Source organism: Cebus imitator, unplaced genomic scaffold (genome assembly GCF_001604975.1).
Source record: "Cebus imitator isolate Cc_AM_T3 unplaced genomic scaffold, Cebus_imitator-1.0 Scaffold162, whole genome shotgun sequence".
Lineage (NCBI taxonomy): Eukaryota > Metazoa > Chordata > Mammalia > Primates > Cebidae > Cebus > Cebus imitator.
In genome coordinates, this window is record NW_016107477.1 from 237,078 (window position 1) to 260,327 (window position 23,250).

Sequence of the window (23,250 nt, forward strand, 5' to 3'; positions counted from 1 at the left end):
TTGGTTTTGAAGAATATCTTTATTTCTGCCTTCATTTCATTGTTTATCCAGTCAACATTCAAGAGCCAATTATTCAGTTTCCATGAAGTTGTGTGTTTCTCAGTGAGTTTCTTAATCCTGAGTTCTAATTTGATTGCTCTGTGGTCTGAGAGACTGTTATAATTTCCTTTTGCATTTGCTGAGGAGTGATTTACTTCCAATTATGTGGTCAGTTTTAGAGTTGGTGTGATGTGGTGCTGAGAAGAATGTATATTCTGTGGATTTGGTGAGGGTGGAGAGTTCTGTAGATGTCTATTAGGTTTGCTTGGTCCAGATCTGAGTTCAAGTCCTGAATATCCTTGTTAATTTTCTGTGTCATTGATCTGTCTAATATTGACAGTGGAGTGTTAAAGTCTTTCACTATTATTGTGTGGGAGTCTGTCTCTTTGTAGGCCCTTAAGAACTTGCTTTATGAATCTGGGTGCTCCTGTATTTGGTGCTTATGTATTTAGGATTATTAGCACTTCTTGTTGCATTGATCCTTTTACCATTATGTAATGCCCTTCTTTGTCTCTTTTGATCTTTGTTGGTTTAAAGTCCATTTTATCAGAGACTAGGATTGCAGCTCCTGCTTTTTTTTTTGCTCTCAATTAGCTTGGTAAATCTTCCTCCATCTCTTTATTTTGAGCCTATGTGTGTCCTTGCATGTGAAATGGTTTTTCTGGACACAGTGCACTGATGGGTTTTGACTTTTTATCCAATTTGCCAGTCTGTCTTTTAATTGGGACATTAAGGTTAATATTGTTATGTGTGAATTTGATCCTGCCAATTTGATGCTAGCTGATTGTTTTGCACAAGTTGACACAGTTTCTTCATTGTATAAATGCTTTTTATCATTTGGTACATTTTTGGAGTGGCTGGTACTGGTTGTTCCTTTCTATGTTTAGTGCTTCTTTCAGGAGCTCTTATAAAGCAGGCCTGGTGGTGACAAAATCTCTTAGCAATTGCTTGTCTGTAATGGATTTTATTTCTTCTTCGCTTATGAAGCTTAGTTTGGCTGGATATGAAATTCTGGGTTGAAAGTTCTTTTCTTTAAGGATGTTGAATACTGGCCCCCACTCTCTTCTGGCTTGTAGGGTTTCTGCTGAAAGATCTGCTGTGAGTCTGATGGGCTTCCCTTTGTGGGTAACCTGACTTTTCTCCCTGGCTGCACTTAACAGTTTTTCCTTCATTTCAACCCTAGTGAATCTGATGATTATGTGCCTTGGGGTTGCCCTTCGTGAGGAATATCTTTGTGGTGTTCTCTGTATTTCCTGGACTTGAATGTTGGCCTGCCTTGTTAGGTTGGGGAAGTTCTCCTGGATAATATCCCGAAGAGTGTTTCCAGCTTGGATTCATTCTCTCCATCACATTCAGCTACACCTATCAAACATAGATTAGATCTTTTCACATAATCTCATATTTCCTGGAGGCTTTGTTCATTTCTTTTCTCTCTTTTTTCTCTAATCTTGCCTTCTCATTGTATTTCTTTGAGTTGATCTTCAATCCTTTCTTCTGCTTGGTCAATTCAGCTATTGAAACTTGTTCTCATGTTGTGTTTTTCAGCTCCATTAAGTCATTTATATTCTTCTCTAAGCTGTTTATTCTCATTAGCATTTAGTGAAACATTTTTTCAAGGTTCTTAGTTTCTTTGCATTGGGTTAGAACATGTTCTTTTAGCTCAGATAAGTTTGCTATTACCCACCTTCTGAAGCCTGTTTCTGTCAATTCATCAGACTCATTCTCCAACCAGCTTTGTTCCTTTGCTCCTGAGGAGTTGTTATCCCTTGGAGGAGGAGAGGTGTCCTGGTTTTGGGTGTTTTCAACCTTTTTGCACTGGTTTCTTCCCATATTTGTGGATTTATCTACCTGTGGTCTTTGTAGTTGGTGACTTTCGGATGGGGTTGCTGAGTGGACATCCTTGTTGTTGATGATGCTGTTATTTCTTTCTGATTTTTAGTTTTCCTTCTAACAGTCAGGCCCCCCTACTGTAGGTCTGCTGGAGATCCACTCCAGATTCTGCTTGCCTGTGGATCACCTGCGGCACCTGCAGAACAGTAAGAGTTGCCTCCAATTTCTTCTCTCTTCGTCCCAGAAGGATATCTGCCCCATGTCAGTCTGAGCTCTCCTTTATGAGGTGGCTGGATATGTGTGGATCAGGCAGCTGCTTGAGGAGACAGTCTGTCCTTTATAGGAGCTCAAGTGCTGAGCTGTGAGCTCCATTTTTCCATTCAGAGCTGCTGGGTATGTACTTTTAAGTCTGCTACAGCAGAACTCATAACTGCCTTTTTTCCCAGGTGCTCTGTCCTGGGAAGGTGTGGCTTTATTTTTAAGTTCCTGACATATTGCTGCCTTTTTTCAGAGCTGCCCTGCCCAGCAACGAGGTAGTCAAGTCACAGTCTGCCAGCAGAGGCATTGCTGAGCTGCTGTGGGACCTGCCTAGCTGCTGTGTGAACTTCCTTGTGGTTTTGTTTATAGAGGTATAGTTAGAACTGCCTTGGTAATGGTGATCTGCCTCAGTAATGGTGGACTGCCTCTGTAATGGCAGCATGCCTCAGTAATGGCAGACTGCCTCAGTAATGGCAGACTGTGTCAGTAATGGTGGACTGCGTCAGTAATGGTGGACTGCCTTGGTAGTGGCAGACTGCCTCAGAAATGGCAGATGCCCTTCCCCCAACAGAGCTGGAGCATCCCGGGTCCAGCTGCACTTGCTGTAAAACTCTCAATCCAGTGCATTTCAGATTGCTAGTCTTTGTGGGGGTGGGACTCACTGTGCCAGATCACCTGGCTCCCTGCTTTAGCACCCTTTTTGTCTGTTGAACAGGCAGCTCTGTCTCCCAGGCATTCCAGGCTCCAGTTGAAATGGCCACTCAGATTTGTGTGAGTTTTTGTGTGGAGACCCACTGTGCTCTCAGCCGTGCTGGAAACTCATGGTGCTTTTCAGTCCGGGAATCTCCTGGTCTGTGGGCAGTAATAACTCATTTGGAAATGCTGTGTTCACTCACCCTCTGTGTGTTCTTGCTGAGAACTTCACTCCACAGCTGTTCCTATTCAGCCATCTTTGATTTATTCTCAATGATATATATTTTTAACATTTCATCATTTTAGTTTCTTTCCTGCTTTTTTGTTAAGACAGCCTCTTACTCTGTTGCCCAGGATGGAGTGCAGTGGTGCAATCTTGGCTCACTGCAACCTCAATCTCCCACAACAAAGTGATCCTCTCACCTCAGCCTCCTGAGTATCTAGAGCTACAGGTGGGCACCACCATGCCTGGCTAAGTTTTGTAATTACTTTTGTTAAAGAAAGGATTTCACCATGTTGCCATGGCTGATCTTGAATTTCCAGGCTCAAGTGATCCTCCTGTCTAGACCTCTCAAAGTGCTGGGATTACAGGTGTGAATCACCACTCCCAGTCATTTTAATTTCTAGTAACATAAATATTGGTAGACTGGGCATGGTGGTTCATGTCTATAAATCCCAGAACTTTGGGAGACTGAGGTGAAAGGACCTCTTGAGTACATGAGTTCAAGACCATCCTGGGCAACATAGAGAGATACTATCTCTACAAAAAATGAAAAAAATTTAGCCAGGCATGGTGGTACCTACCTGTAGTTCCAGCTACTAGGGAGGCTGTGATGAGAGAATTGAGCTTGGGAGATGGAGGCTGCAGTGAGCTCTGATCGTGCCACTGCACTCCAGCCTGGGCAACAGAACGAGACCCTGTCCTCCACAAAAAAATGATTGGTAGATGCAACCGAGACAAGATCCCTTTCTTGGGGTCCTCAATTATTTAAGAGTGTGAAAAGATTCTGAAACCGAAGGGTTTGGGTTAGGACATATTCTGAACTTTATAACAGAACACCATGGACAGCTACAGTAGCTGTTGTAACAGGGCTAGGAATGCCTAAGATCTAGCAGCATATCCAGAATTCTAGAACTCCATGTATTCACTCTTCAGATCCTAAATCATTCAAGGCCATGAAAACAACAACAACAAACTCAGAGCATTTTAAAAGATAAACTTGGGAAATACTTATTTCTATTGATCTGTTCCTTAGGAGTAGATCTAAAGAAATGGTTATTTAAAATATTTTATTAAAATGATCAAAATAAACTGCCAGAATGACACATATTTTATGTTAACATAGAGTGTTCAGAAGTGTGATCCTAAAACTTTTGTTTAAAAAGTATATCAACTTGTCCAACATAGTGGCTCATGCCTATAATCCCAGCATTTTGGGAGGCCAAGGTGAAAGGCTCGCTTGAGCCCAGCAGTTCAAGACCAAACTTGGCAATGAAGTGTAACCATGTTTCTACAAAAAATAGCCAGGCAGAATATGTCCTAAGCCAAACACTTTGTCCTAAGCCAAACACTTTGATTTCAGAACTTTTCATGCTCTTAAAGTAATTGAGGACCCAAAGTGTCTCACTTGTGTCTACCAATAAATTTTTGTGGAGGACAAGTTCTCATTCTGTCACCCAGGCTGGAGTGCAGTGGCACACTCATGGTGCCACACACCAAGTGGTCCTGGCTATATGGGAGGGTAGGCAGGAGAATCATTTGAGCCCAAGAACAAGAGGCGGCATTGAGCACAGATCGTGCCACTACACTCCAGCCTGGGCAACACAGCCAGACTTTGTCTCAAAAAAACAAAAACAAAAACAAAAACAAAAGAAGTATAGTCATTTGGAAGGATGGGTTTACAAAAGTATGCTAGAATTATGAGTAAATACACTGATTGCTCTTTAGCCACTACAAAAGTGTTTCCAGGGTCAGTTTTCTTGTTATAAAACTCTTCTATAATTGCTATTTTTAAATTTTGTAAGTTCTTGATACTTTATTAAATATGTAAAATGAAACATGTATAGAGATTTGACAGGGAGTTGTTAAATATAAATTCAGATATAGTAATAAAGCCTCTAAAAATAGCTACCTAAAAGAGTCTTGCTCCAAACTCTACTGACTGCTAAGAGTTTGCTGTTATCGCTAGACTAGAAAATGTATTGTGATCATTCTGATTTTATTTCTAAGAAGCAACAATAAGCAGGACTTGGTGGCTCATGCCTGTAATCCCAGCACTTTGGGAGGCTGAGGCAGGTGAATCACCTGAGGTCAGGAGTTTGAAAACTAGCCTGACCAACATGACGAAACTCCACCTCTACTAAAAACACAAAAAATTAGCCAGGCATGGTGGTGGGTACTGTAACCCCAGCTATTTGGGAGGCTGAGACAGGAGAACCGCTTGAACGTGGGAGGCAGAGGTTGCAGTGAGCCGAGATTGTGCCGTTGCACCCAGCCTGGGTGACAAGAGTAAAACTCCATCTCAAAGAAAAGCAACAATATTTCGTAACAATAAAATGTATTAAATCACATTTTAAGCATTTCCCACATACTATCATTAGGCATATGTTATGCACTGAATATTTTTGTATCCCCAAATTCATATGTTGGAATGCTAACCCTAAAGGTGATGGTATTAGGGGGTAAGGCCTTTGGGAGGTGATTAAGTCATGTACAGGATTCATCACCTCACGAAAGGGATTAAGTGCCTATAAAAGAAGCTCCAGAGAACTTTCTCTCTCCTTCCACCCTGCGAGCTCACAGCAAAAAGATGGCCACCTATGACACAGGAATGTGCCAGCACCTTGGACTTCTCTTTCTCCTAAACTGAGAAATAAACCTCTGTTTTTTCTAAACCTCCCATTCTATAGTACTTTGTTATTGCAACTCAAGTGAACTAAGATAATATACATGGTAAATTTCCAAATGTTGTTAGACAAGAACACCTGAAAAATTGCATCTATTTCTTCTTTGAATTACTAAGCTGATCTTTGTGCCCAAACAAGAAAAGCAAAAAATAGAATATGAATAACGTTAATTTTATTATATATGATGTTTTCATATATTAACATAGAACATGTAAATATCTAAAAATTGGCTTTTATAACAATTCCAGCATTGAAGCTTCAAAGATTCAGGGCCTTTAGAAAAGTATGATCAAACATATTGATCTCATTTCCTTTGGGATTCACTTTATATTATCTTTGTGGATTTCTCTTTAATTGTTGAAAAGAAAATGGATATGATATGAATATGACATTTAAGAATACAATATTTAAGAATACAAAATCTCATTGTGATGTAAATCATATTTCGACCCAAGAATTCAAATGTGGTCTTGAATATTTACTGAATGATGTTCATAATCAATCCCTGAAGCAGAGAAGCTAGTCAACTTTCCTCATTTAGTAGAATAAAAGTTAAAATAGAGTTTATAAAACAATCTATAGCTTTTTGCATTTATAGTATTGCTTACCGTTCTACCATATGTACTTGATACATTATATATTGAAACACATGACATAGTCCCAATGTCCATGAAACTTAAATCTATTTGCGCAGCAGATGAAAAACACATAGAAGAATTTAAAAATTAGAGAAGACTTAAATTTTAAGTCATTTGGTTCAGGTTAGGATTCAGACAAGGAGAAAATCAGTTTGGACTATTTGAAGTTGTTGAATTAGCTTTACAAAGCAGGGGAAGCAGAGTTCTGGAAACATTTATTAAGCTAAGTAAGCAGGACTTAGGGATTTAATAGATAAGATATCTCTAACCACAAAAACTTCAATTCTGGTAGGAAAGACAGTGATACTTTTAATATAACATTGGATGTCTAACAGCAGAGGAATGCAAAGGGATACTTTGCTTGAGGAGGTTAGCTATGAACACTGGGCCATGATGCCTGAGCTGAGTCCTGAAGAATGAGTGAAAGTCAATCCGTTGAAGAAAATGGGTCTAGGCAGAGAGAAATTAGCATGAATAAAGTCACAGACTTGTGGGATGTCAATCAGTACATAGAGAAAAACACATTATTTACTATAGCATAAATGCAGACAAAGGATTAGGCCAGGTCCCAACCTTGCTGCCTGGATAGGTGGGCATGGGTGGTGGGTCATAGGAGCTGAGGTCAAGCTGGAGGTGAATTTGGGTCAGGGTTGGGGGATCAAGGCTTTGGAGGATAACAGGGGACTCTTGGTGTATCCATCTCTTTTTAACCCAGTCACATACTGCAATCCTGTCTTTATCATAGTCTATTTATCTTCGGCTCTGGGCTGACAAAACCCCTAGATTAAAGGTCTTGATGGTATGAACGGGGAGGACCACAGAGAGGAGGAAGCAGGAACAATTTTCTCCAGGTGGGACAAGTGCAAATGCAGGGAGTGCAGATGGAATGGCCAAGTCGGGGCTTTGCCGGGATGAGGACACAGATGTGCCTGTGTCAGAGCCTAATGCTGTAGCTTGTCCTTAAGAATGAACGAATCAATCTAAGGCTGTGAGGCAAGAAAATCAGTAAATTTCAATGATACTGGGTTCAAGAATTCTAGCTTGAGTACTGGAACTTGGGCACTTTTTTTCAGGATCCTTGAGATATCCATAAATTAAAATCTGGAATGAGAACACTCATAGGTCCCTAAGTACCTACCATTAGCTCAGTCTCTGACCCTTGCAGAGGAGAAGCTCCCGACTGGTGCGCTAAGGCATCTGTGTGCTTCAGAAAGTGTGTTGTGGAATACTGGCCCTCTTAGTCTATTGTCTCTAGCTTAAATGATTGTAAGCATCTCCCCAGGGTTCTCTCCGCTGCAGCACTTGCCACACGGCAGTCTGTCCTCAACACAGTACAGAAAGACACCCTTTAAAATGTAAAAACGTATTGTGGTTTATCACTCCTCTGCTATCTACCCTGTGTCAGCTTCCCACCTTGTTTAGAAAGCTCTCGCAATGGCCTTCAAAGTGTTGCATCATCTGACCTCTGTTATTTCTTTCCTCGTGTATCACACTAGTGCCCACCATGGTCATTCTACTTAATGTACAATGGCCAGGATATTTCTTGACAAGTGGAACACACTCCTGCCTTGGGTGGTGGGTCATAGGAACTGAGGTCAAGCTGGAGGTGAATTTGGGTCAGGGTTGGGGGACCAAGGCTTTGGAGGATAACAGGGGACTCTTGGTGTCCCCATCTCTTTTTGACCCAGTCACATACTGCGCTCATGTCTTTATCATATTCTATTTATCATAGGCTTCATACTTCTGCAGGGAATGTTTTTCTTCTATGCGTCCACTTGGTTCATTCCCTCTTCATTTTTAGTTCTTTGTTCAAATATCACTTTGGTAAGGTCTTCCCTGACCAGGCTATTCAAAATTGGCCAGCACTGCCATTGCTCAATATCCCCTATCATTACTTTATTTTTCTCCATATCACTTACTTTACCTAGTATATTACGGATATTTAAATAGTACTTAACATACTACATAGTATATTGATTACTAAATATTTACTTGTTTTGTCAGTTGTCTCCCCTGACTAGGAGGTAAGCTCCATGCGGGCAGGGCTTTTGCATTGTTACAGCTGTTCAAGGCTGAATCACTGGTATCTGAAGTAGAACGTGACAAATAACAAAAGAGTAATAACATTTTTGGACTGAATGAATACATAAATAAATTTTGAAATAATGGACATAAAAAGTTCAATTACATTTTAAAACCCATTAATATCTCAAGAATTTAAACAATACATTCATCAATATGAGAGCTGTTGGAATATTTAAATATAATAATCAGCTACCTTATAAATTTCAAAAGATCACAAAATCAATGGTTTTAACATTTTTATTACCTAGTTGTTTAAATAAAAAGTTTCTCATCAGTGGAGACTATCAGAATTTTAAGAAATAATCATTAAAATGTATTGTTCAGGAATAATGTGGAACCGCATCAAGCATTAAAAAACAGGTATTTTTAAAATACAAGCAAAAAAGAACCATGTCAAATTGATCGTTAATATTTTTAAAGATTTTATTTTAAAACATTATTTAAAAAATTATAATTATATTTCATGATATGCTGTCTTTATATTTTAGCAGTTATTCACAAAAACCCACAGATATCTTAAAATGCTTTCATTTTGTCCCCTGTTGCCTTCCCAAATTATCATAATTTATATTTGCAATTTATAATTGCAAATATATAATGACAAAATCATATAATGACAAGATGATATAATGACAAGAAAAAAAATGTCTCTACATGTTCAGTTACAGACACAACCATCATAGGCCTAGCTACACTTTGATCCATGGTTGGTTGGATCTGTAGATACAGAACCTATGGATATGAAAGGACCGCTTTCATTAGCTATTCATTTTAAAATGTCAGGAAGCTCTAATATAGAGGACTTACCATGAACATATGCCTTAAAGTGTGAATATGGGCTTTGCATTGAGGGGTGAGGGCCCAGTAGTGTCTACACTCCGGGCTAGGGGTTGAGTTGGGAAGTCTCTGGAATTGAAGTGGAAAGATAGGTAGATTCTGGCTATGAGTGGCTTTGAATGCCACAGTGAAAAGTTTGGACTTCATGGGGGTAGTATGAGTTGTGGCAAATGCTGCTCATAAAATAATAGACCACATTGAAGGCATTTCAAAGGCTCAATAATATCAACGTATTGTCAGGGGCCATTATTTGTATAGATGTGATTTTCTACTCATGATCCTCTGGGATTCAAGCCCAGAGTCGCTCTCTGCCCCCATTCCATAGTGCACCACCTCCCAGGCTAAAATCCACTTGATAAGGGCCAAGATATGGCTGGATTTGAGGCTTCTCTAGAGGTCAGCAGCCAGGGTGGCTCCTCATAATTCAGGCCTTGGGCTAGGAGGCTGAAGCAGCCCATCATCTAAAGTCAAGCCCTGGTGATTAAAATTTTATGATTTGCAGTTTAACAGCTTCTTGCTGTTTGTGCTCTTCAAGGCATTATCAGAGTTGAGCCCCACATTTGGAGCAGCATTCATCCAGCAGTCAAGGGTAATTGAAAAAGTCACCGTAAGTCATGAGCAGGGGGAATTTGAAAGTCAGCTTTACAGAGAGCAGACTTGGGCTGGAATGCAGGCAGCACCCTCTCATTTAGTCGGGAGGCAGCGAGCTCAGTGTCCTTCTGGTCCTGAACACCTTTTATCATTTGGCTGCTCAACATTCGAGGACAACTCCTCTGAAATCAAACCAGGTAGCAGGTAGCATGTCCCCAGATAAATTCAAGCCTCCTTAAAAAAACTGTTGAAAGCAGAGCAAAATGATCTCTGGAATATAGCAGTGTCTTGCAACATTGCTGCAAATACACTGAAAAGTGAGATGTTATACAAATCTGGCAGCATTTAAATTTAGAATGCATGTGATATTTGAGTGGGCTAAACCTGGGTTAGAAGAGAAGGAATCTGAAGAGGCTCTAAAATCCAGGACTAGTATCTTCTCTTCTTTGAGGTAGAAAAAGAAAATTTCACTACTCTTTGGATTACCTTACATACATGAAATGACATATCCTTAAAATAGTATGCTAAATTTACATTCAGGATATAGTTTGAAAATATGCACAAACTTTTCTCAGTGTAAAAATGAATCAAAATGTTAAATATGCAATTATCCAACTGTATATGCAAAATGAAGTTGATGGAGGGGCAACTGAGTTAATTTGAATAGACACACAAAAGGACTTGAGTGTGTAATTTTATTAGTTTCTCATTCCTAGTACCAGCCAAATAACCCTGATTTTCAGCCTGGATCATATTTGCTGCTACTCTCCTCCTTACACCTAACCCTAGATGAGGTGGGTGGGCCACTTTAAATTAATTTGCTACATAAATTGGGTGCTTTTCTGGTGGTGAGTTAATTCCTAATGCATTTTGCTGATGTGATAGGGAAGCCATGCATTCTGCCATGATAGCAGGACCTGTAAAGTATGTTTGTGGCATGCAAAAAAAAAAAGCCTGCATCGTGTCCATGACTGGAAACTGTTTTTCTTTTGGCAACAGACCCAGGAAAAGCAGAGAAAGCTGGGCTTCATTAATACTATTCTTTAGATCATAGCTCACCATAACCTTGAACCGGTCTCAAGTGATCATCTTGCCTCGGCCTCCTGAATAGCTAGGACTAAAGGCAGGCACCATCATGCCAGCTAATTTTATTTGTTTGTTTGTTTATTTATTTATTGGTAGTAACAGGGTATCAAACTACCAGTTTCAAGGTAGTTTGGCCTCCCAACATGCTGGGATTACAGATATGAGCCACCACACCTGGTCTCATCATTATTACTACTATTATTATTTATTTTGAGATGGGGTCTCGCTCTGTCACTCAGGCTGGAGCACAATGGTATGATCTTGGCTCTCTGCAACCTCTACCTCCCAGGTTCAAATGATTCTCCGGCCTCAGCCTCCCAAGTAGAGGAGCTGGGACTACAGGCCTGCACCACCTTGCCCAGCTAACTTTTGTATTTTTAGTGGAGACAGGGTTTCGCCATGTTGGCCAGGTTGGTCTCAAACTCCTGTGTGATGGGTATCACATCGGGGTCACCACCTGAGATGTTGATCACCACCTGCAGAGGTCTGTCCTGCAGACCTCAACTCAGCAATGGATGGATGAATGAAATACACTCTCACACACCAGAGTACAGTGAATTTGAGTGGGCCAGGGAGGTCGTTAGCTGCTCTCAGAGGGCTATTGCAGCTAACTGATCCCTGTTTCTCCTTTCATTTATTCAGTACAGATTTAATAAGAGAAGTTCTAAGTCAACTCACTTGTGGATAATTAACATGGTTAAAAGAGTGGCTTTATGAATGATAAAATGTCTTGGTTCTGCGACCCAGAATAAACATCATTAGTGGGTAATTAATTCCCCTTCGACCTCCCCCCTGAAAGGACCATCCAGCACAAAATTTACATGAGTAAACAGTTAAAGACAAAGGGATGTGGGGTAAACAGACTTAACTGGGGAAGCTTTATTATCCTAATCTTACCCTATGTCTTAAAGTTCTAACATAAGAACTGGCTGCCTTCAGCCCATTCAATTAAAACCTTTCAGCCTTCCAAAAGGTTTTAGACTATAATTTATAACTTTCCCTAATATTTCCCTAATATTTTGCTAGCCATCCCAAGTGAATCCCAACACTACTGACCTCAGGTGATCTGCCCACCTTGGCCTCCAAAAGTGCTGGCATTACAGGTGTGAGCCACTGCCCCTGGCCACTGGCATCATTTTAAAAAAATGTAGTTTGTACTTCAATATATTATTTTAGAAGAGGGGAGGGATACTAAATCTTTATTATAGTGCCTCAATTCTTCAAGGTTACAGATAGGCTTGAGTTCTATAATATTTCATTTTCATAAACGTGTCATATATTTAATTCAACTGTGCTGGGACCTAGCATTGAAGGGCAGGACCCAGGAGGTTTATGAGTAATTCAGAGAGTAATGAATGGCCTTTGGGAAGCTGTGATATTTAGAAGTGACAGCTCACAGGGTCAGTGCAGAGTTGAAACAAGTGGGTGGCAAAGACTGGGCTACTGTTAGAATGAAGATGGTCGGAGGACAAGCAGGTGCATGGCCATGTTTTATCTGGAGTACATTCATCCGTGGAACCACCCCCCACCCACTGCCGAAATACAGCTTCCACAGGTTAAGCTATTCTTTAGCCCTGTTTGGGTCATATTCAGCCAGTCAGGTAGCTCACCACCTCCCTTTCCCCTGCCCATAACACTCGCAGGATATGTTGATCTGTAGAGAGTTTGAAATCCAGAACATATGTACCAAAAAACTGAAATTACACAAAGGTTCTTGAGCCACCAAGGAAGCCCACAAAACTTCACTTAACCCAAAGGTCACTGCAGCATTACTAAGCATTAAGAGGGACCTAAGACCTTACCATCATGTAGAACATTTCTATTAAAAAAATTCCATGGAAAAATGCCAGAAGCACACAGTGCCTTACCCCAAAAGAGAGCCGAACCCCTTTTGATAGACTAGCTGGGCAGGGGGCATGAAAATTTCTTGAGACCAGAAGAGTAGGATGTGAGGTTGGGACACAGTGCCTCTTATTTTCAAAGGGTGTCAATTGGCCTGTGGGCTCAGTGAAGAAGGGCCCTACAATAAAGGAATAGTGGCTTCTTGGGAATGGGTAGATGTGGAGGCAGCACAGGTCACACATTTGCTATCCTTGGGCAAAGATGTAATTCAGAGTCTGAATGTCATCAGTAGAAAGGAATAATGGCTTACAACATGTTGGTGCTTCTTGAATTGCTATACGTTTAACTAATTCTCACAGCATAGGAGGCTGATATTTTTGTAGGTCAGAGCTAGACTGATAGTTTTGTAGGTTAGAGCTGGTCAAATACTATCATTTTGACATGTTTAAATGACCATTTTACAAATTCTCCCACGTTGTGGATTTGAAAGGATTAATAAGTGCCTCACATCATAAAGCCAGTAAGTGGCTATACAGGTTGAGTGTTCTTGCAGGAACAAATGGAACACTTTTGTGTTGGGAATGGCTGACAACACTGAAGGAAATGCTTTACAAATAGAGTTAAGGGAAACCAGCCAGGATGGAGGAGGTTCCTGAAAAGCCGTCGTAGAGAGGGGTGATGACACCGGGGATGGGGCTGGAACTGCAAGCCAAGGGGTGAAATGAGCAACATATGAGAGGTTGGGAGGAGTTTTGGAGAAAAGACGTTAAAAGTCACCATTACTGGCTGGGTGTGGAGGCACACTCCTATAATCCCCACACTTTGGGAAGTCGAGGCAGGAGGATCATTTGAGGTCAGGAGATTGAGACCAGCCTGGCCAACATGACAAAACTCCATCTCTACTAAAAATACAAAAATTAGCCAGGTGTGGTGGCACGCACCTGTAATCCCAGCTACTCAGGAGGCTGAGGCTGGAGGATTGCTTGAATCTGGGAGGTGGAGGTTGCAGTGAGCCGAGATCATGTCACTGTACTCCAGCCTGGGCGACAGAGCGAGACTCTGTCAAAAAGAAACAAAGGGAAAAGAAAAAAGTCACCACTACTTATGCATGGCTTTATAAGAGGCAACAGCATTTTTCCTTTTTCATATCTAAAAGAACTGAAGTCAGGTGTTTTTCTTTTTAACACATAGTGCCTGTCAAAATTTTCTGCAGGAGTCATTTTGGACACAGCAGGCATTTCATAACCGATTGCAACCGAATGACAGCTAGATATTAGTCATGAGTTCTTAAATAGCATTCATTTATCACAAAGCCTTAATTAATGGGTGCCCGACTGGCCAGCACACTCAACTAGATTTCTGTCTGCCCTTCATCTCCCACTCACTACCAGTGTATCTCTAGGAGGAAGAGGAATGACAAGCAAAGAAGTTCATATCAGATTTTTTAAAAGTCATCTATATCCAGAGCTGCAAGGTCTCCGTAAGTTCCTGGACTTGACCAGTCAAGCCTGTCATTGCTCTTGACCCTTCTGCTTCCTGCCTGTCTGTAGCCAAGCCTTTGCGCTGCTCTGACCACAGTATGCATGTGCGCTCACCTGTGACGATCACCTGGTGCTGGGCTCCCTCTGGCCTCTGCAGTTCCCTCCAGGGAAAGTCAGGTGCAGACCCTGACGGTGCTTCTTGGTGCCTCCTGCTCCAGTTGCCCCTGGATCCCAATGTGCCCACATTTCTCCACTGTCTACTATCTCTGGCATTGATAGGTAGAAAACTCTTCCTTTCCCAGAAATGATCAGAAGCAGCCTGGGAAATCATTCCTACGCAGGGAAGCCATGCTTACCCTCACTCCTCCTGCCCTGTTTTAAGACACCTTTGAGGCTAAGGAAAACCTCATCATTTTAAAATCTGAGTGACAGCATCTCAATCAGTAACAGTGACATCCCAGGCTCACCAGTTTCCCAAGATGTGCCTGATAATCTGGGACACAAGGGAGGCAATGTCCTGCTCCAGATGGTCAAGCCTATTTCTTTTCTCAAGAAACTTCCCTTTGCCTTAAATCCAAGTTCTTAAAAGTCAAAGTACTTATTGCACAGGAACCGTATTTTGTTTATTTATTTATTTTTGAGACAGTCTTGCTCGTCATCCAGGCTGGAGTGCAGCGACGCAATCACAGCTCACTGCAGCCTCAACTTCCTGGGCTCAAGGGATTCTCTCACTTCAGTGCCCCAAGTAGCTGGGACTGCGGTCATGACTTATCAAGCCTAATTTTTATATTTTTTTGCAGAGACAAAGTTTCACCATGTTGCCCAGACTGATTTCGAACTCATGACCTCAAGTGATCCACCTGCCTTGGCCCTCCAAAGTGGTGGGATTATAAGTGTGAGCCACTGCACCCAACCTGAACTGCATTTTATGTTCCACTTTTATGAGAAGGTCGTATAAAGGACAGGCTACTATAAGGAATTTATTCCGAAAAACAACTCTGGAGCTCTGTCCTGTGATCAGTACTCAGTACTCATCCAAATCCATTTCCTGCCCTTCTGTATCCACAACACTGCATGGTGAGAAGAGATCTCACATGAAGACTACCATAAGTGGAAAGATCCTGGGTGTTCTGAATCATGAAAGGAGAAGTTATTCATAGTATTATTGCACTTAGAATATGACATGGTATTGTCATTCTTTAGACATTTGTAACTCATGTAGGAAATATATGGTTTAAACTAATCAAAATACTCTATTCCAAACACTTCTGCTAATGGAGAGTTTTAATACAAATTCTTAGTTCTATCTTTTCAAATAGTTCCAATTATTATTCTATTGTACTTGAAGAAACAGCTCTTCTATTTAAAACTCTCCTTACATGAAAACAATGCTACTAATGTGATATAAATCTAGAATTACACAATGGGCACACTACTACTTAAGAAATCCAGTTTTTCTCCAAACCTTCTTGCAGGGTATCCTAAGCTACTCCCTAAGACTGACTTTTATTCTGTGATTTGTTTTTCTATACCATTACTAGAGATAGGATCCCCCACTACCCCCATCACCGGCCCCAAATCACAGAAATCCTTCCTTTGCCTCCAAGCCAATCTTCTCATTAAAGTGTTGACTTCAGACCGAAGGCTCTGCTCCTTCTGGCAGCAGGAGTTGTAACCACAAGTAGTTGGTACCCAGCCATCTGCACTCGAGTTCTTACTCTTGGGACATTTCCCTTACAGCTCTGCTTATCTTCATTCAATGCTCATGTAGGTTAAGGTTCCCAGTTATCAGAGCAGGAGACAGAACCAGCAGTAGATGGCTATTTGGAAGGCATAGGGCACCAGACCGATGGAGGAGATGCTTCTATTTTCTGAGAGTCCTGATTTCCACCCTGCCACCTCCTTTGGTGTCTGGTGAGCACTGTATATTCTTCAAGTATCACTTCCAATGTCACTTCTTTCATCCCACCCAGGAGAGGATCTTTCTCCTCTGAGTCCCTAATTTCCACTCACCAATACTATACCTCCTAGCTCATTACATTGCATGTTGATTTTTCGTTCTCCCATGTTCCTCTTTGTGAACATTTTTATAAGTGGCCATGATTCATTCTTCTGTACATTAGTTTATTTTCAGGCTTTACGAAGAGCCTACATTTAAGGCCTATTTAGGGTGATTACAAGAAATGAACGCCGAAGCCCTTTTTTTTGGCATCATTAAAATATTTCTGATTATTATTGGTGTCTCCTTGGAAACTTCTTTCTGTCACTACAGTTACCCTTATCAATGTTTTAAGGTGATGCCCGCTGTCTCAGTGAGACACAACTTCTCTTACTGGAGCCATTACTCCCATCACTACTGATGGAAATCAGTTTTTGCTTTCATTATTTTGTCATCCATCTTTTCGTCGTGCTTCTGGGATTCACCCTACTTGATCTCACAGACTCCTAGTACATGGGAAATCATGGAATGCAAGCCTTTGGCACTTAAAACATTCCTTATGGGGACTCAGAATATTTTCTTAATAAATCTCTACAATAATTTGTATGTGGATGAAGTAAGGAGTTCATCTTCTTTCAAAGATGAAATTGAATCGTAGATCAAGAAACTTGTCACTAAGCGTCTCTCTTAAATCAGTGCTCTTTCCACTAGGACAGTGGTTCTCAAAGTGTGGTCTCCAGTGGTATCAGCAGCACCTGAGACCTTGCTAGAAATGAAAACTCTCAGCCCTTGCCCCAGAATTCCGAAATCAGGAATCTGGGGCAGGAGGCAGGGCAGGAGTTTGCCAAGCCCTCCAGGTGATTCTGATGCACGGTCAGCTTTGAGAATAACCAGATTGTCCACCTTTGCTGCACATTGGAATCATCTGTGGGGCTTTTAAAAATAGTAATGCCTGGGCCCCACTCCCAGACCAATTAATTCAGAACCCCTGGAATGAAGCTTATGCTTCAGAATTTTGAAGGAAATCCGCAGGAAATTCTAACGCAGCTAGCCTGTGATTCCCTTCTGCTTTAATCCTCAATAAGCATTCCCAGAAAAGGTCTCTGACATGAATCCAGTCAAGTACACAAATGTTCTACAGCGTTTGGAATGTGATCACCTGTCAACTCTCTGTGTAGTCATACAAAATGTGTTAAGGCAATTATAAACCCTTATGTAGAATATCATTATTTCTAATCCACAAATATATGCAATCCCCTAACCATATACATATACACCTTTCAATAAGATATGCAATAATCATAGGAACTTGCATATTTAGGTTTTGGATTCACACACAGTGCACATTTACTACGTGTTTAATATGGACAGGCATTATGCCAGCCATCTCAGGTTCACCATTTCACTGATATATTAGCTAAATTCTCACCATAGAAAAGCATGAACCACCTTCATATAAGTAATCACACGTTTCTTTTTTTCTCCCTCTATAAAATGAACGTTGACCCTGCTGCAGGGAAGGATCCTAGATACAGCCATATCACTTGAATTACATCCCAAGGAAAGGATATTGCAGCTTCTGAACCGAACTTCCCCAAGCTTAGGGCTACTTTTTCTTAAACAGAGGCGATTGCTATTCCTGAGATAAACCAGTCTGAGTTCTCATATACAGATAAGTGAAGCACAGTGTTGAGGGGAGTGAAGGAAAAATACTGTCATTACATCAAACTACCATTCTACATTTTACAAAGAATTTCCTTCTTGCTCATATACTTTCTCATATAGCTGAAGGGTTTCATTAAAACTACAACCACCTGCGTAGTTGGCTATGGGCCCATTTTAACTATGGGTAAACTGAGACTCAGAATGTCCAGATAATTGGCCTAAGTGACAAAGCTAGTATACACAAAGCTAGCAGAGCACAGGATTGCTGCCTTCCCAGTCTATGGTTTTTGTTTGCTTTTTTTACGTCATGTTTGATCAAATGGAAGGAGGTCCAGTGATAGCTTTACGTGAGGGAGGTAAAAGTTCAGCAAATGTAGAGAGTCTTCAATTATACTATGGTAACACAAAATTACTTACACAGTATATGACACAACACCCTTAAAAAGCAAAGGCACAGACTACATTTGTGCTTATGTGCATCTAAGGAGAAGCGTCTACATCTGTAAACATTTAGCATCAAGTGTTACTATAAATAATTTCATTGTTTGTAATAGAAACTAATCTATCACCATTCTAATTAGAAGGTGACTAAGGAAGCAAGTATTTAACAAAAGGATTTGTAACATTTGGAGATTTTAACAATGGCTTTGAATTTCCAGGAAAAAGTCAATTTCCCGATTTTCTTCTCATTTACGTATCTCTCACTCTCCATTATTCTCAGTTCTTAAATTATTGATATTATTTCTTAAACTCTTTTTGAAAAAAATATAATGGTGATAGACATTTGAAGAAACTTTGTCTATAACAAGAGTTTACAAAAATAGAACAGCACAAAGAAGAAAAAAATCACTATACAATCGCTCCTCAGAGAAAAATCACTGCTACATCCTCCCAGGCATTTTCTGTGCAGAAATAAGCTTCTGTACTTAATTAGCATCATAATGTATAAACTCGTTTATCCACTTTTTCACTTAACATATTAAGATGATTTCCTCTATCAGGATGGTATGCTATATTTTTGTTTTTGAGACAGTCTCGCTCTGTCATCCAGACTGGAGTGCAGTGACATGATCTCGGCTCACTGCAACCTCTGCCTCCCAGGTTCAAGTGATTCTCCTGCCCCAGCCTCCCAAGTAGCTGGGATTACAGGCACCTGCCACCACGCCTGGCTAATTTTTGTATTTTCACCACGTTGGAAACGCTGGTCTCAAACTCCTGATCTCAGGTGACCTCTCTCAGCTTCCCAAGGTGCTGAGATTACAGGCATGAGCGACTACACCCAGCCTATTCTATAATTTCTGGTTACAATGCATTCTATTTTATGTAATGCCATAATTTATTTACAGATTTCATTTTGCTATTTAGACCACTTACACTTCTTGGATTTTATGAGCAACACGGAGCTATTCATCCTTGTACATTAATTGCTGTATACTTCTGTGTCTTCTTCAGGAAAAGTTCCAGAAGTTGGATTTGCTGGGCTGAGAACTTTGCAAAATTTAAGACTCTATGTCAGTATGAATGTTACTCCAAATCACCAACTTAGATGCTCACCAGCAGTGTGCCCACATGGCTTCTGCTTGGCATTCTCCGCAAAGCTTAGAATTAGAATTATATTGGCCAATTTGGTTGTTGAAATATACGCTGCATTAACACGTGTATTTCTTTGTCATTGCTTGTGTTCAAGGATAATTTAGATTTCCGTATCATTCAAGGAGAATGACTAAGACTGGAATTCAGCTGGAAAATATTCTGGCTCCTCCTTATGGTATGGATATTCCATAAGGCATATGGTATGGTATGGTATGGTATCCATAAAGTATATCCATAAGGTATATGGTATGTTACTCTAGAGCATAATACATGCTCTAGAAATCCATGTATTATTTTTGTAGATAAAATTTTCCTTAAACTTGTAATATGGAAACAATATTCCTAAACTTGCAATATAGACCAGTCTCTAACAGGTTGCATTTATTTCAATGTAACTTGGGAGGCTATTCTGTGTGTGTGTGTGTGTCTGTATTCAGAAACCCACTCCCATTCCACTTTAGGATTCTAACTTAGAATCTTTCCATGGGGCAACGGCAATGTTCACGGACTGCTTTTGTGAGCTGTCTGAACTCCATGGTCCTAAAGTTCTTTTGAGCTTGAAACTTCTTTGATTTTTGAGCATCACTAATAGCCTTGTGGTGAGATTCCTGAGGACAGAATGGGCCTACTTCCCAGGCCAGCATTTCAGTTAGAGCTTAGCTGGCATCATGGAACAGGAAACTCCACGGAACATTTAGGGATCAGCTAGTACAATTTTTTCTTTATGAATAAGTGAACTGAGACTCAGAGAAATGAAGTCAACTACTTAAGATCTCAAATCTAATCATTGATGCATTGATAATTTTAACCAGGACTTCTTAGTCCTAGGTTCTTTAGTCCTGGGACGTATTTCCTCTCATAGAAGTGAAAGAAGGCCCACACCTGTAAATCCAGCACTGTGGTAGGCTGAGGCAGGAGGACTGCTTGAGCCCAGGGGTTGAGACCAGCCTGGGCAACATGGCAAAATGAAATTTTTTTTCTGAGTAGCTGCAGTTCCAGCTACTCAGGAGGCTGAGATGGGAGGGTCATGAGTGTCCAGGAAATTGAGGCTGTAGTGAGCCATGATCGCTCTACTGCACTCCAGCCTCGGCGACAGAATGAGACCCTGTCTCAACAAAAGATAATGAGGGCTTAAAAAAATAGGTATTTTTGAAGTTTAAAACACAGGATAGAGAAAAATGTTTGCATAGAGATGAAAGAATAGTAAGTAACCTAAGGAACACTCCTGCCTAGCACCCTCAGAAAGCCCTGTGGGAACCTCCCTTATCACAACCCTCCTTCCCTGATTTAGAAGTAACTACCATTCTGACTTTTGCGTTAGTCATTTCTTTGCCTTTTGGTTTTTACCACCTACATAGCTTTCCCTAAATAAGTATCTTTTGGGCAGCCAGCAAGAACCCAGCAGTGTAAGGAATGGGTACATTCTATTGTCACTTGGAAACCAACCTGCAACTTCAAAGTTGGAACTTTGATAATGATGATGATGATGATGATTTCACTCTCTGGAACCCCAGCTATTTGTATGCTTTTTGTAGAGTGCTTTTATCTTTTCTTGCATTTTTTTTCCATTTTTTTTCTCCTGCATTTTTAGATTTCCTCAAATTCCCAAGCATTCTACTGAAATTTTCATTTCTACCAATATGTTTCAATTTATAAAAGATTTCTTGTTCTCTGAATGTTCCTCTGTAGCTCTCTGATCTCTTTTTATGGATGTGGTGTCCTCTCTGATCTGAAGCTATTAGTAATCATTTTTCCTTTTCTAAAATCCACCTTGCATAGTCTGTTTTTTCTTTTTTTCCCTCTTGCTCGTACCTTCCATGAAAGAGGCTTTTCTCTGATGCTCATAAGAACAGGAGACCAAAGAGCTGGCTGGGACCATGGTGCACATGGTGGGGCGGTGGCCAGTGTTGATCTCAATAGTAAGAACTTTTGGAAGGTTGAGATGACAAATGTATTTTTTTTAATGGTAAAATATTATATGAAGCCTGTCTCTTTAACCATTTTTAAGTATATTCTTCAGTGGCATTAAGTACATTCACAATGTTGTATAACCATCATTACTATTTTCCAAACAGTTCCATCATCCATGAGTCATTGTGCCCATTAAACAATAACTCCCCGTTCTTCCCTACCAGAAGCCCCTGGCAACCACCATCTTTCTATCTCTTTGAATTTGACTACTTTATGTACCTCATATAAGTGGAACCATATAGTATTTGTCCTTTTGTGTCTGGCTTATTTCACTTGGGATAAGTTTTCAAGGGTAATTCATGTCGTAGCACATGTAAGAACTTCATTCTAGGCCACGAGCAGTGGCTCACACCTGTAATATCAGCACTTTGGGAGGTCAAGGTGGACGGATCACCCGAGCTCAGGAGTTCGAGACCAGCCTGGACAACACGGTGAAACCCCGTCTCTATTAAAAATACAAAAATTAGCCAGGCATGATGGTGCATACCTGTAATCCAGCTATTCAAGAGGCTGTGGCAGGAGAATCAATTGAACTCAGGAGGTGGAGGTTGCAGTCAGCCAAGATTACGCCACTGTTCTCCAGCCTGGGTGACAGAGTGAGACTTTGTCTCAAAAAACAAAACAAAAACAACAAAACCAAAACCAAAGAAATTCCTTCAATCTCTGTTATGGTTGAGTAAGATTCCATTGCGTGTATATATTTCAGTTTGCTTAGCCATTCACGTGTTGGGCTGATTTCACCGTTTACTGTAAATAATGCTGCTATGACCACTGGTGTATCTGTCCCGTTATTAGACATATACAGTTCATCCTGTAGAATATGGAAGAAAAAAAGGTGGGACACAGGATGATATGTAGTTTTAACTCAAATTTAGGAGTTCAGAATTGAGGCTTGGGGAATGAGTAAGGAATATCACCAAAGGATTTTTGGTTGTGTCATGATGACACCTTTAAGACTGACAAGTGGGCAGCCAAAAAAGACTGGGGGCAGAAGGTTGCAGGTGGTGGTAGTGGAAGTGGATGAATGGAACTTAGAGACCAGTTAGCAGCTGATCAACAGTCCAGGTGAGAGATGACGAGGGCTTAAAGTAGGATGGTAAAGGAAGGTTAGATGTAACGGATCTTTCGCACTGCAAAGGAAGTAAAGGAGTCAAAAACCAACCTCAGGGTTTTAAGCCTGTATTACTTACCCTCTTACCTCTGACATGCCCAGACTGAAGAATTAATGACTTTGAGAAAGATGTTATGAAGTGGTTAAGACTTCCATTATCCACAAATGGTGTATCTAGTGAAATTTACAATGTGACTTTTTGAAATAAGGAGACTCCAGCTTCCAAGACCACTTTCAAATATACGTAAAGTTTAGAGCTCAATAATAATAGATCTCAACCTGATGTTAACTGAACTGAGGCCAACATCAGCACATGTAAAATAAAGTGTCAACTTTTCTAATTAGAGAGCTGAAAGCAACCCATCATGTCTAATGGCAGATTCTGGGAGTGACCATCATTTGCTGAGGGATGCTTCCCAGTGACTGACTCAATGATAATGGCATAATCATGAGAGCTGCTGAGGGAGCTGAAATAGGAACTGTTTCCATGGGGAGCCACTCCCCCACACTTGCTAGGCTTCAGAGAAAACTCAGGAAAAAACTGATGTTTCAAATTTATCTTAGCAAAGTAACCTGTATCAATGAGTTCATTCATTCATACAAATATTGAGCACCACTCAGGGAGGCACAATGCTTGGATGTGGGCCATCTGTGAGACCCATGGTACGCAGAAGAGATTCATTC

General features: G+C 40.7%; 1 pseudogene; it reads right to left on the minus strand.

The window, feature by feature from the left end:
* The window catches only part of LOC108314802, a 26,640-nt pseudogene extending 12,022 nt beyond the window's left edge, over positions 1-14,618 (minus strand).
* Between the last annotated feature and the right edge of the window lie 8,632 nt (positions 14,619-23,250).